Consider the following 13,367-nt stretch of genomic DNA (forward strand, 5'->3'; position numbering starts at 1 on the left):
CTCAGCAACTTTGATAGCTGTTGGAGTAATCAGCAAAACCAGGAAGGGACCTTTCCAGAGAGGCTGCAGTGGCTTTTTTGATAGGTCTGGACTAAAATGAAGTCACCTGACTGGAAGGGATGTGCAGTCATGTCCAATGGCAAAGACTGAGAGAGAGAGACATGTCTGTGGAGAGAATGTCTGCAGTTGCAAAAGATAAGCAGTTAGTTATACATCACCTACTGCAAGGTCAGGCAGGTGTAAGGTGTTGGCACTATACAAAGGAGGTGGCCTACCAAACAATAGTTCATATGGTGAGAGCTTGAGGGTCCCCCTATGGTTTGTGTGAGTCCCAAACAGTGCTAGGGGCAAAGCATCTACCCATTTAAGGCTTACTTGAGAACAAATTTTTGCAATAGTCTGTTTTAGGGTCTGGTTCTTTCTTTCCACTTGGCCTGAGCTTTTCTGGATGCCAAGGGGTATGGAGATGCCAAGTAAAGCCTAAGGCTAATGTCAGTTGGTGAATAATATTACTTGTGAAATGTGTTCCTCTGTTAGATTCAATTACTCTGGGGAGGCCAAACCTGGGTATGAGTTCTTTTAGCATTCACTTGGCAACTTCTTGGACTTTCACAGTTCTTGTAGGAAAGGCCTCGACCCATCCAGTAAGTTGGTCCACTATCACAAGTAAATGTTTGAAACCCCTACAGGGAGGTATGTCAGAAAAGTCAATTTGTAAACATTCAAAAGTTTCAAATGCCCATGGGCATCCGCCTGGTGGGCCTTTAGGTTCCCCCCTTGGATTGAATTGAGCATGTCTCACAATTCAATACAACCCATTTTGCAGCTTGATGGGGGGGGGCAAAGTTGTGTGGTACCTCAGTGTGTTTCGTTATGCAGAAAGGATAGCATAAGATAGAGGCGCGATTGAGGTAGAGCAGGGCATCCATCTGGAGTGGACCAGATACCAAAAGTCACAGGTAACACCAAGAATAGTCCAGAGGTGAACAGTTTGTTCAGGAAGAGAAGTGTAAAGAGAGACAATGTAGTGTAAATGGCAGAGAAGCTGCATGCTAAGCAATTTGATCAGCATAACTATTACAAAGTGAAATGGGTTCCTGTGAGTGGGTGTGTGCTTTGCAATGCATGACAGAGATGGAAGTGGGTAAATGGATTGAGTCAAGGAGTGCAGAAATGTGTGGTGCATTGGCAATTTGGGTACCAGCAGAAGTTAGAAAACCCCTTAATTTCCATAATTGACCAGTGGCATATACAATCCCTAAAGCATATTTACTATCACTGTAGTAAAACAGAAAGAAAAGAGAAGGGCGCCTCCTAGTGTAGCCAATTTTTATATGGGAGATAATGCAAAAGTAAGCATACTCACAATGTGGAAAGGCAAAGGTAATGCCTAGATGAGCAATCTGGGAACTTCACAGTGTCCCAGCTAACTGTGCACTATGCTTAGAGGGCTGCTCCTCCCAAATGCAGAAGGGATATCTGTATTCTGAAAATCAAGAGCAAAAAACAAGAGGGCGACCCCTAGTGCAGATCAATGATGAACCAGTGGTGAAAATCTGTTAGTACTGACGAATGGATACTCACAAGATGAATTGCACCCTGAAGTGCAAATATGGCATACTAGGAATATTATAGTGTCCTAGTGCACAAATCCAACCCAAAAGAGGCACTGTCGTGATGACAAATGGACTTTAGGTATATGAGATGGACATCAGGATGGTGGAAAAGATAAAGAGAACTCCAGTATCGATAAAAAAATATATTTAATAAAAAGATAAAAAATGTACATACACAGATCAACAATGATATCTGTTTGTAAAATTGCTACGCGTTTCTAAGCGTTAACCACGCTTTTTCCTCAGGCAAATGATACTGAATGTGCTGGAGTCTCTTACATATATACCCCTGTATAGGCTTAATGAAAACAGCTGTAGCTAATTTGAACAGGTGCTGCATAGATTAGTCTAACAGGTTGTTTAAAGCAAATAACAATGTTACAATCCAATGTGTATAGCCAAATATCTAATACAATAATGCTCAATAGTCCTTCTAAACATATATTAACTAAAATAAAAAACACATATAAATACCTCGAGCTTTAGGCTCTATAGATTATCTTAAATATTTAAAAGCCGTATTGGGAATAATCGTCATAGTATGTATACATGCAGGGTTTATTTCTGCCAATGCGCTATTTATATATCTATTTATCTTCCTTGGTGGTATTATTGGAGATGGCCCTACAAATAGATAATAAACTGAGAAAATACGATCCTATATTTCTAAATATGAGAGAGTGTGTATCATTGTACAAATTATAATGTTATATGACTGGCCTGTCCGATTACTACGTCAGAACGGGGTGTGTTGCGCTAAGCTAATAGCCGTGTTGTATTCAAAATATCTCCATACTGTGTTGTGTTGCTTCACCTTATTGGGGCTAAGGTTGTATATCTAGTGACGTGAATGTGCGTACATATGCACCAATGTGAACAGAAACATTAACCTCTGTTGTTAGGTGTTTGTGATTGTGGGTGTGTATCTAATGACGTGGAGATGCATACAAGTACACCCCTGGATACCAAATCAGTTACCTCTGTTGCTATGTAGAGATATAGCGTGTTTACCGTGATCAAAAAAACTGATACCTTGATGTGCAAAAAAGCTGAGTCGGCTTTGACTATAATATTCACATTAACTGACTACATTCCTAACAAGTGTATATATGACATGTATATAAGAACGTGAATATAAGGACCACAATACGAATTAATATATAAAAAAATAATATAAGTGTGTATAAATCTGTGTCTTAGTGATAAATGATGCAATTTATTGCATCGTTGTATCTAAACCAAAGTTATGTGATAGATAGAGATCTACCAGAATTTTATGTGAACAGTATGATATAGTGAAATTGGAATACTAGGTGGGTATAGAGTATAATGTAAAATGATAGTGAACATTCATGAGTATGACAAAAATGAAAGAGAAATATTATTGGATATATAATCTAATATAAAATGATAGTGTAGGATTCATTCAAAATTATGAATAAGTGATGAATTTAAATATTTAAATTTACTGTGAAGATATATAATAATGAAATAAGTCCGATGTTGTGATATGGGTAAAAAAATAATATTGTATATATTGGGGATGTATTAAAAAGCAGCGGAATCTATTACTTCGTTAAGCCCCTCCGGATGTAAAGTTTTAAATTGATAAATCCAAAAGGTTTCCCTCTGGCGTAATTTAATCATTCTGTTTTGAGAGCTTATAGCAGGAATCATTTCCAATGGGGTGATGTTCATGACGCACTTGTTTGTGCCATGTATGGAAGAATGGTGCCTAGAAGTACTATATTTATCAGATCCTTTCAGGATACATCTCAAATGTTCTGACCATCTTTGTCTAATTTTTCTACAGGTGCGACCTATATATTGTAGGCCACACAAGCACGTTATACAATATACTACAAAATTGGAATTGCATGTTATTCTTTGGGTAATTGCAAATGATTCTCCTGTGCTGTTAGATATAATATTTTTGCAACTATTCGTTATGTATTTGCACATGTTGCATCTATTTTTATTACATCTATAAGTTCCTATGTTTGGTATTGTGGAGCTATGAATACTATTGTTCTGAGCTTTAAACTTACGTTTGCACATCACTACCTTACTAGGTGCCAGTTTTTCTTTAATAGTAGGGGCTCTTTTAAATGTGCATCTGGGTTTGTCTTGTAATATTATTTTGAAGATGGGGTCTCGTTTAAGTAATGGCCAATGTTTAAACAGAATCTTTTTAATCTCCTTGTAGTTGTTATTGTATCTAGTAATGAATGAAGATTCATAATGTGAATCTTCATTTCTAGGTTTTTCTAAACTTTTTGGTTTTAACAATTCTCCTCTATTTAGAGAGCGTGCTTTTTGAAAGCCTAATTCAATTAATTCTTCTGGATAGTGTTTCTCCTTGAATTTATTTTTAAGGAGTATGCTTTGTGTGTCATAAGTGTTAATGTCTGTACAGTTACGCCGGATCCTCCTAAACTGACTGTATGGAATATTTGTCTTCCAACTAGTGTGGTGGTTACTAAAGTAATCCAAAAAATTATTGCTGTCTACCTGCTTGAAAAAGGTACATGACTGAATGTTATTGTCCTCTCCCCACATTAGGGTGACATCCAAAAAATCAATTTGATCTGTTTGGATGTTCCAAGTAAATTGGATTCCCATATTATTATCATTTAGATAATTCTGAAAGGAGGCAAGTGTGGAAGATGATCCCCTCCAAACAAACAATAGATCATCTATATAACGGCCATAGAAGACCAGATTTTGCTCCCATTCTGCATTATAGATGTATTTGGATTCAAAAGTACCCATAAATAAATTTGCAAAACTGGGAGCAAATCTGGTCCCCATGGCCGTTCCCTTGGTCTGAAGAAAAAAACCGTCTAGAAATTTAAAATAATTATGAGTTAATATGAAATGTATAAGTTTAAGCAAATAATTCTTTTGGATATCGGACATATATGGATCTTCACTAAGATAACTGTCTACAGAGTCTAAGCCTATATCATGTTTGATATTAGAATACAGGGAACTAACATCACAAGATACCCAAATGAGATGTTTTTCTTTTTTGATTTCAGATAATTTTTGCAATAGATCGGTAGTGTCTTTTATATAAGATCTTAGTTGGATGACATATCTTTGGAGATAATAATCAATATATAATGAGAGGTTATCAGTAAGGCTATTCATACCCGCAATGATTGGTCGACCGGGAGGATTATGGATTTGTTTATGAATCTTTGGTAAGTGGTAGTAATATGGAATGTTAGGATTAATGGGTATGAGAAATTTTCTCTCTTTTTGTGTTAGAATGCCATGTTCATGGCCATAAGTAATTAATTTTTTAAGTTCTTTGGTATATGTATCTGTGGGATCTGTTGAAAGTTGTTTATAATAGTCTTTGTCTAACAGAATCTTTCTAGCCTCACGTATATAATCTTCATAATTTTGTATTACTAGACCGCCGCCTTTATCAGCTTGGCGGATTATGATAGAATTATCATTTGAAAGATTGCGTAAAGCCCTTTGTTCATTGGGCCATATATTGTTATATCCTTTATTATTATAGGGGGGAAGCTTCCCAAAATCTTCTAATACCAAGTTTTGGAAAATATCTAAATATGCAAGATTCTCTCCATGGGGGTAAAAGGTAGAGGGGAGGGAAAGGTTAGTGTGAATCACTCCTTCGAACAATTGTTCTGAGAGGTCTTCTGGATCTATATAAAGGACTTGCATGTTCCTTTCTGTTGTCATATTGTCTGTGAGGACTGGCATGCCTACAGTTTTTTGACTCTTAAGCTGTTTATTAGCAAAATAGCGCTGTAGAGCTAGTTTTCTGGTGTATTTGTTTAAGTCTACAAATAGTTCAAACATTTTATGAGAGTTTGAAGGGCAAAAACTGAGGCCTTTTCCTAGAATTCTAATTTCATCGTTCGATAATGGTCTATCTGATAAATTGAATATGCCATTACTTAGTTGTTGTAACTTCTTTTCCTTGGTGGCAACTCCCCTTCCCCTATGTCCCCGTTTGTGTGTGTTCTTTTGTTTCTTCCCGGTTGTTGGTAAGGGGTATTTTGGCCTTCTCGTCTCCAAAGGGGAGCTAGTGGTATGCGTTCTTCTAAAAAAGGAACCGAATTGTGTGGAATCGGTGAATCTTGGAAAGATGTAGTCTCTCTATTCTGATTAGATTGATCTATCTGGATACCGGAAGATCCCGGTAACTCCTCTCTATTTGGTTTCTGGAAGTGTTGTGTGTTCTGATAATAATAATGTGAATTAGAAGAAAGTTTAGGAGTGTGTCTTTGTGATTGATCTTTATGATAAATTTGAGAGGTGTGCTGGTCTTTGTGATTAGTAGTTCCATGTGGCCTGTATTGATCTTGGGGGTGTGGTTGATGTCTATATTCTTGTTCAATCAAAGGGGAGAATCTATTTTGAATGGGAATAGGATTTCTTTCAAAATTTCTATTTCCTCCATATGTGTTAGCTGACTGGTGGGTAGAGTGAGATCTGTTGGCTCCATATGTGTTGGATGAAGAATGTGTATAGTGTGATCTATGGCTTGATTGTTGTGCTTGGTGTCTATTGGATTGATATGTGTACTGATTTTGATTTCTTTTGTTGTAAGTAACTTTAGTCCAAGTGGATTCTTTAGGCTCATTACTATCTGTTCTGTTGTATGTATAAACTGTGCCTTTGAGATAGTCGCTTTCATCTCTCTCCCTTTTCTTATTCTTTCTTAAGATGATTTCATCTTGGTAATCGTCTGTAGATTTAATGGTTCTCTCATTGAGAGATTGGTATTCTGAATGATCTTTGTATTGTTCTAGTAGCTTTTGTGTGTTTTCTATTTTTTCTGCTATGTCGTTAACTAATTTCTCCCTATGGCTGATTAAAATATCTATAAGGTTGAATGAACAGCTGTCTAAAGCTGCCAACCATTTGGCCAAAAGTGTTTCATCTTCCTTGAATGAACAATTTTTAAGGATTCTAAGCCCTCGTGGGATCTGTTTTTTGTCTCTATATTGTTTTAGTGAGTCAAGGTCCCACCAATGTCTGTGTTCTATTTTAAGATATTCTTCTAGTTGTGAAAAAAGTTGTTTAATAGAGAGTACTGCAGTGGGATCTGTACTAGAAGGATCAAAATTGGGCTGATGTACAGACCTCTTGTTAGCCCTTTCAGTGATGGACAACATGTTTCACTATATGACCACAAATTTGTGGAATATGCTGTATCTAATAAATTAGGTGATAACAATATCTAAAAAGGATTGTAATAGCGATAACTCAGATTGTGGTAACAATAATTGTGATAACAATAACTCACTTATCTAATTATACACATAAGAATCAATATGAACAATAGAAATGAATAAAAAACAAAAAAAAAAATGAAAAATGATGACATATATAAAATACTAAAAATAATAAGCAGTATTAATCGAAAATAGGATAAAAAAATATTCAAACCCAAATCCAAATAATAAAGTCCAGATGGCTATGGTTCCAAAATAGACAAATCAGTCCTAGATATAACAAAACTTGTTGCTGGTCCTGCGCCACTTGATTGGAGGCAGCTCCTTCCAGATAATGATTTCAAATGGAATAAATCACTGTAGTAAAACAGAAAGAAAAGAGAAGGGCGCCTCCTAGTGTAGCCAATTTTTATATGGGAGATAATGCAAAAGTAAGCATACTCACAATGTGGAAAGGCAAAGGTAATGCCTAGATGAGCAATCTGGGAACTTCACAGTGTCCCAGCTAACTGTGCACTATGCTTAGAGGGCTGCTCCTCCCAAATGCAGAAGGGATATCTGTATTCTGAAAATCAAGAGCAAAAAACAAGAGGGCGACCCCTAGTGCAGATCAATGATGAACCAGTGGTGAAAATCTGTTAGTACTGACGAATGGATACTCACAAGATGAATTGCACCCTGAAGTGCAAATATGGCATACTAGGAATATTATAGTGTCCTAGTGCACAAATCCAACCCAAAAGAGGCACTGTCGTGATGACAAATGGACTTTAGGTATATGAGATGGACATCAGGATGGTGGAAAAGATAAAGAGAACTCCAGTATCGATAAAAAAATATATTTAATAAAAAGATAAAAAATGTACATACACAGATCAACAATGATATCTGTTTGTAAAATTGCTACGCGTTTCTAAGCGTTAACCACGCTTTTTCCTCAGGCAAATGATACTGAATGTGCTGGAGTCTCTTACATATATACCCCTGTATAGGCTTAATGAAAACAGCTGTAGCTAATTTGAACAGGTGCTGCATAGATTAGTCTAACAGGTTGTTTAAAGCAAATAACAATGTTACAATCCAATGTGTATAGCCAAATATCTAATACAATAATGCTCAATAGTCCTTCTAAACATATATTAACTAAAATAAAAAACACATATAAATACCTCGAGCTTTAGGCTCTATAGATTATCTTAAATATTTAAAAGCCGTATTGGGAATAATCGTCATAGTATGTATACATGCAGGGTTTATTTCTGCCAATGCGCTATTTATATATCTATTTATCTTCCTTGGTGGTATTATTGGAGATGGCCCTACAAATAGATAATAAACTGAGAAAATACGATCCTATATTTCTAAATATGAGAGAGTGTGTATCATTGTACAAATTATAATGTTATATGACTGGCCTGTCCGATTACTACGTCAGAACGGGGTGTGTTGCGCTAAGCTAATAGCCGTGTTGTATTCAAAATATCTCCATACTGTGTTGTGTTGCTTCACCTTATTGGGGCTAAGGTTGTATATCTAGTGACGTGAATGTGCGTACATATGCACCAATGTGAACAGAAACATTAACCTCTGTTGTTAGGTGTTTGTGATTGTGGGTGTGTATCTAATGACGTGGAGATGCATACAAGTACACCCCTGGATACCAAATCAGTTACCTCTGTTGCTATGTAGAGATATAGCGTGTTTACCGTGATCAAAAAAACTGATACCTTGATGTGCAAAAAAGCTGAGTCGGCTTTGACGGCTATTAGCTTAGCGCAACACACCCCGTTCTGACGTAGTAATCGGACAGGCCAGTCATATAACATTATAATTTGTACAATGATACACACTCTCTCATATTTAGAAATATAGGATCGTATTTTCTCAGTTTATTATCTATTTGTAGGGCCATCTCCAATAATACCACCAAGGAAGATAAATAGATATATAAATAGCGCATTGGCAGAAATAAACCCTGCATGTATACATACTATGACGATTATTCCCAATACGGCTTTTAAATATTTAAGATAATCTATAGAGCCTAAAGCTCGAGGTATTTATATGTGTTTTTTATTTTAGTTAATATATGTTTAGAAGGACTATTGAGCATTATTGTATTAGATATTTGGCTATACACATTGGATTGTAACATTGTTATTTGCTTTAAACAACCTGTTAGACTAATCTATGCAGCACCTGTTCAAATTAGCTACAGCTGTTTTCATTAAGCCTATACAGGGGTATATATGTAAGAGACTCCAGCACATTCAGTATCATTTGCCTGAGGAAAAAGCGTGGTTAACGCTTAGAAACGCGTAGCAATTTTACAAACAGATATCATTGTTGATCTGTGTATGTACATTTTTTATCTTTTTATTAAATATATTTTTTTATCGATACTGGAGTTCTCTTTATCTTTTCCACCATCCTGATGTCCATCTCATATACCTAAAGTCCATTTGTCATCACGACAGTGCCTCTTTTGGGTTGGATTTGTGCACTAGGACACTATAATATTCCTAGTATGCCATATTTGCACTTCAGGGTGCAATTCATCTTGTGAGTATCCATTCGTCAGTACTAACAGATTTTCACCACTGGTTCATCATTGATCTGCACTAGGGGTCGCCCTCTTGTTTTTTGCTCTATATTTACTATCAGTGTAAATGTTTACTGACCTGACCTTTGAGAGCTGACAAGCAAGTGTGAGTGCATGTAGCTCAGCCGCTTGGGCACTGTAGTGAGATGGGAGGGGCTCGGCCTCTATAACAGAATCTGTCATGACTACAGCAGAAACATTCACCATCCTCAAACTTCCATCACAGAACAGTGTCCAATCCAGGTTAGGTAGAGGCACATCAGAGAGGCCATCCCTTAGTTTGGATTAAAAGAGAGATACAGATAAACAGTCATAGTGTGGGGTACTATCATCAGGTAGAGGTAACAAAGTTGCTGGGTTGAGAGAGGTACAGTAGATGATAGTGATATTAGAAGGTACAAGAAGCAATGTCTCATACCTAGTGAGACGTTGGTTTTAAAAAAAATGTTGTGTATTTGTCTGACTGAGTAAGGGGTGTACTGCGTGTGGCACATAAATGTGTAAAGAATGTCCCTGTACAAGCTCCTTTCCTCTATTTTGACATTTGAAATAGCTGATTTAGTCTGTGGTATACCCACCTATAGTAAAAGTTTTATACTGGAGTCTCATCTATCAATCAGCCTAAGTAAACAAGCCAGTAATAAGAAACCACACTCACAGGGGTGCAGGATAGTTAAAGGGACAGTTTACTCAAATTAAGAATAATTTTTAATTGAAACTGCTTGACATAGTTAAATATACTAGTGCTGAGAATACAATAAACTTCATTTTCTTTCTCTGTAAATATTTTTTGAAATCTCAGATTTTATATCAGTTTGCCTATACCCCTTTAAATATTTTTTTTTTCCTGCCTTCTGTGCATAGCACTTGCTCCACCCCCCTGACTCGGTGTTGAGCAGTGAGCAGTTTTTTTTTTAGAGCTTGAATACATTCAGGTCAGTGATATCTCTCAGTTTGCAACTTATTTGAAGAGAAAAAGAAAACGTTTGCATCATGCAATTCCACTCGGGTATTAGAACAGACTTTTACACAGACAGACCTGTATGTATTCAACTCAGAAGTCAAATCCACATCGGCATGAAGCCTCAATCAGCTGGAAAGCAAATGTAACTCTTTTTTTTTTTCACTGCTAGTCTCACAGATTTTATATTATATATATATATATATATATATATATATATATATATATATATATATATATATATATATACAAGGAAAGGTCTGCACAAGGTGATTATGCAAGCAAACTATTGTAAAACAAACTAAAGTAAAAATATAGAAAATCATCCAGGTCTTATGCAATTATTATGCTCCCAGAGACAGGACCAGTAAACACAGCAGATTTGCATAATCAACAAATGCAAGATAACAAGACAATACAATAGCATTTAGTCTGAATTTCAAATGAGTAGTAGATTCTTTTCTAACACATTTCTAAGTTATGTATATTTCCACTCCCCCTGAACTATGTGATAGCAATCAGCCAATCACAAATGCATATACGTATAGTCTGAGTTCTTGCACATGCTCAGTAGGAGCTGGTGACTCAAAAAAAAAAAGTGTAAATATAAAAGACTGTGCACATTATTTTTAATGGAAGTAAATTGGAAAGTTGTTTAAAATTACATGCTGTATCTGAATCATGAAAATTTTATAAAACCTGAGTGTCCCTTTAAATGTAAAGTGTGGGGAGTGATATTTAAATTTATATTGTTAGCTGCCGATTATTTTTTATTCTATGCAGCTTGTATAACAAGTCATTGAAAATACATTAATATAAAAACAATTTTACAGTGTACTGTCCCCATAAGGGCTGACCATTTATCATATTACATATTCAACCTTATTGTCTTATTTACCATCAAAACTCCACCTCCCCACTGCATCGCAACCTGCATATACTTAAATATTTATTGCAAAAGAAACAGACCCAAATACATACATCTAATGACACACAGTCCATAATACAGCAAAGAAGCAGAACTCCAATGGCAAACAAGACAAGTTTTTTTACCTTATTATCTTTTCCACAAACATACTTAACCCATTAATCATATACAAGAAAAACTCTCATATTTACTAGAGCGTGACAAAAATGACACACACCATCGCACTTTCAAAGTCCTTAGCTACTTCACTTGCAGATATATTTTATATGCCTCAAACAGATGGAAACACATTAAATCTCTTATCAGCCCATACATAAAACAAATATCACTTAAAACTAAAACAAATTCTATTATTGGCGCACAAAACATACATATGACTTTAAAACCAAGTTACAGCAATTACAAGCAAATCATTACGTCATCAAATTTCTTAGCTAAGAATCCCTGATACACACACACAGCTCCAGCCTGCATCAAACATCAAGGCCAGCTTTCTTTTGCAGCGATTGTACACAAAAATTCTTATCAACTCGCATACCTCAAATATTTCACTCCCAGCATTTATTCTAAAGCAATGTTAACATACATGAAACTTTTAGTAATACAGAAAACACATTTTCATTTGGGTTTTGACGTCCGCAACCCTACTATTCTCAAACAGATAATAGTAGTCCATCTGGTCAGGGCATATATCAACCAGAAGATTGCGGAGGGCAATTAATTTAGGGAGCTCAAAGGACCCAAATCTCGGCCACCTTAATTCAGGATCAAGGCTGAGAGTATAGGAAACTCAGAGCTCTGTGCACAAAGTATAACGTCTATTTTTTTTTATAACCAAGCAGTACTGAGTTTTCCCTAATTTGCATATACTTTAACAAGGGGAGAGTCTTTGTCTACTTTAGACAACTGGGATCCCATTATTATATCCCTGTTCCTTAAAGTGAATGTAAATTTTGATGACAAAGTGCCCAGTCTACAAAAATTAGACCAAAAACAGGGGCACTTTAACTCCTCAAAATCCACACCTCACTTTAATCCCTAATCAAGTCCCTGCAGTTACCGGACGGACACTTCCTCAACGTCCCTGCCTAGCGGGAGAGATTAGCACTATAGTCAATCAAGTCCCTGCAGTTACCGGACGGACACTACCTCAACGTCCCTGCTTAGCGGGAGAGATTAGCACTATAGTCTCAAGTCACAATATGTCTTGGATCACTATTTCTGCCTCTGTAAAATCCCTACCACCTGAAACTTTATTTTATAGTGGGCTGGCACCCTAATGGTGTTTAACTGCCAGACAGATGTCCCACTGAATTTAATAGTGATCCAGTATATAAAACAAAAACAGGGTAAAAGACCCACAACATATATTACACGTACATGAACACAAAAGACAAGAAGACACTCACAGACTGGTCCAAGGGGTAGATTGTGTCCGTTGTTTGTGGTCTGTTCCTCAGGACGTACTCCCTTATCGCCCCCCGGGAGTCCCTGGCCAACAAGACAAAACCTCCCACAGGTAAGCTATAGACCTGAATCAGATGGGTGCGCGCAGATGTTGGTTCCCAGCCAGGGAGGCACGGAAAGGTCGACCTGAAGCATGTCCCACCAGAGTCGCCAAGTTACTGTCGTGAGTGAGCTCGTCTCAGGTGCAGTAATAAAGAGGTCCAGACCAGATATTTATCAAACAAGGGCTCACTTCAGGAGAGGTAATCTTTATTACACTGTTGCAACAGTGTCCCAGAACAAAAAACAGCAACGCAAGACTAACACATTTTCATATACATGCATTTTTATACTATTACAGTTCCTTACAAAGCAGAGAGCTAATTGGCTGATAATGATTGGCCAATAAATCTCACGTGATTAGTGGTTACTAGGAAAGGGAAAAAAAAAACAGGTCCTCTATGTTAAAATTTGAGAGATATGTTTTCTTGGAATATGACCAGAGGCTAGTTGGCTAATTGGATTGAGAAGTTGATACTGTACAGAGAAGCCTTGGATTTTACCTTGAGTTTCAGATATTTAGAAAACTTGGTAT

The sequence above is a fragment of the Bombina bombina genome, chromosome 5, assembly GCF_027579735.1.
Source record: "Bombina bombina isolate aBomBom1 chromosome 5, aBomBom1.pri, whole genome shotgun sequence".
Lineage (NCBI taxonomy): Eukaryota > Metazoa > Chordata > Amphibia > Anura > Bombinatoridae > Bombina > Bombina bombina.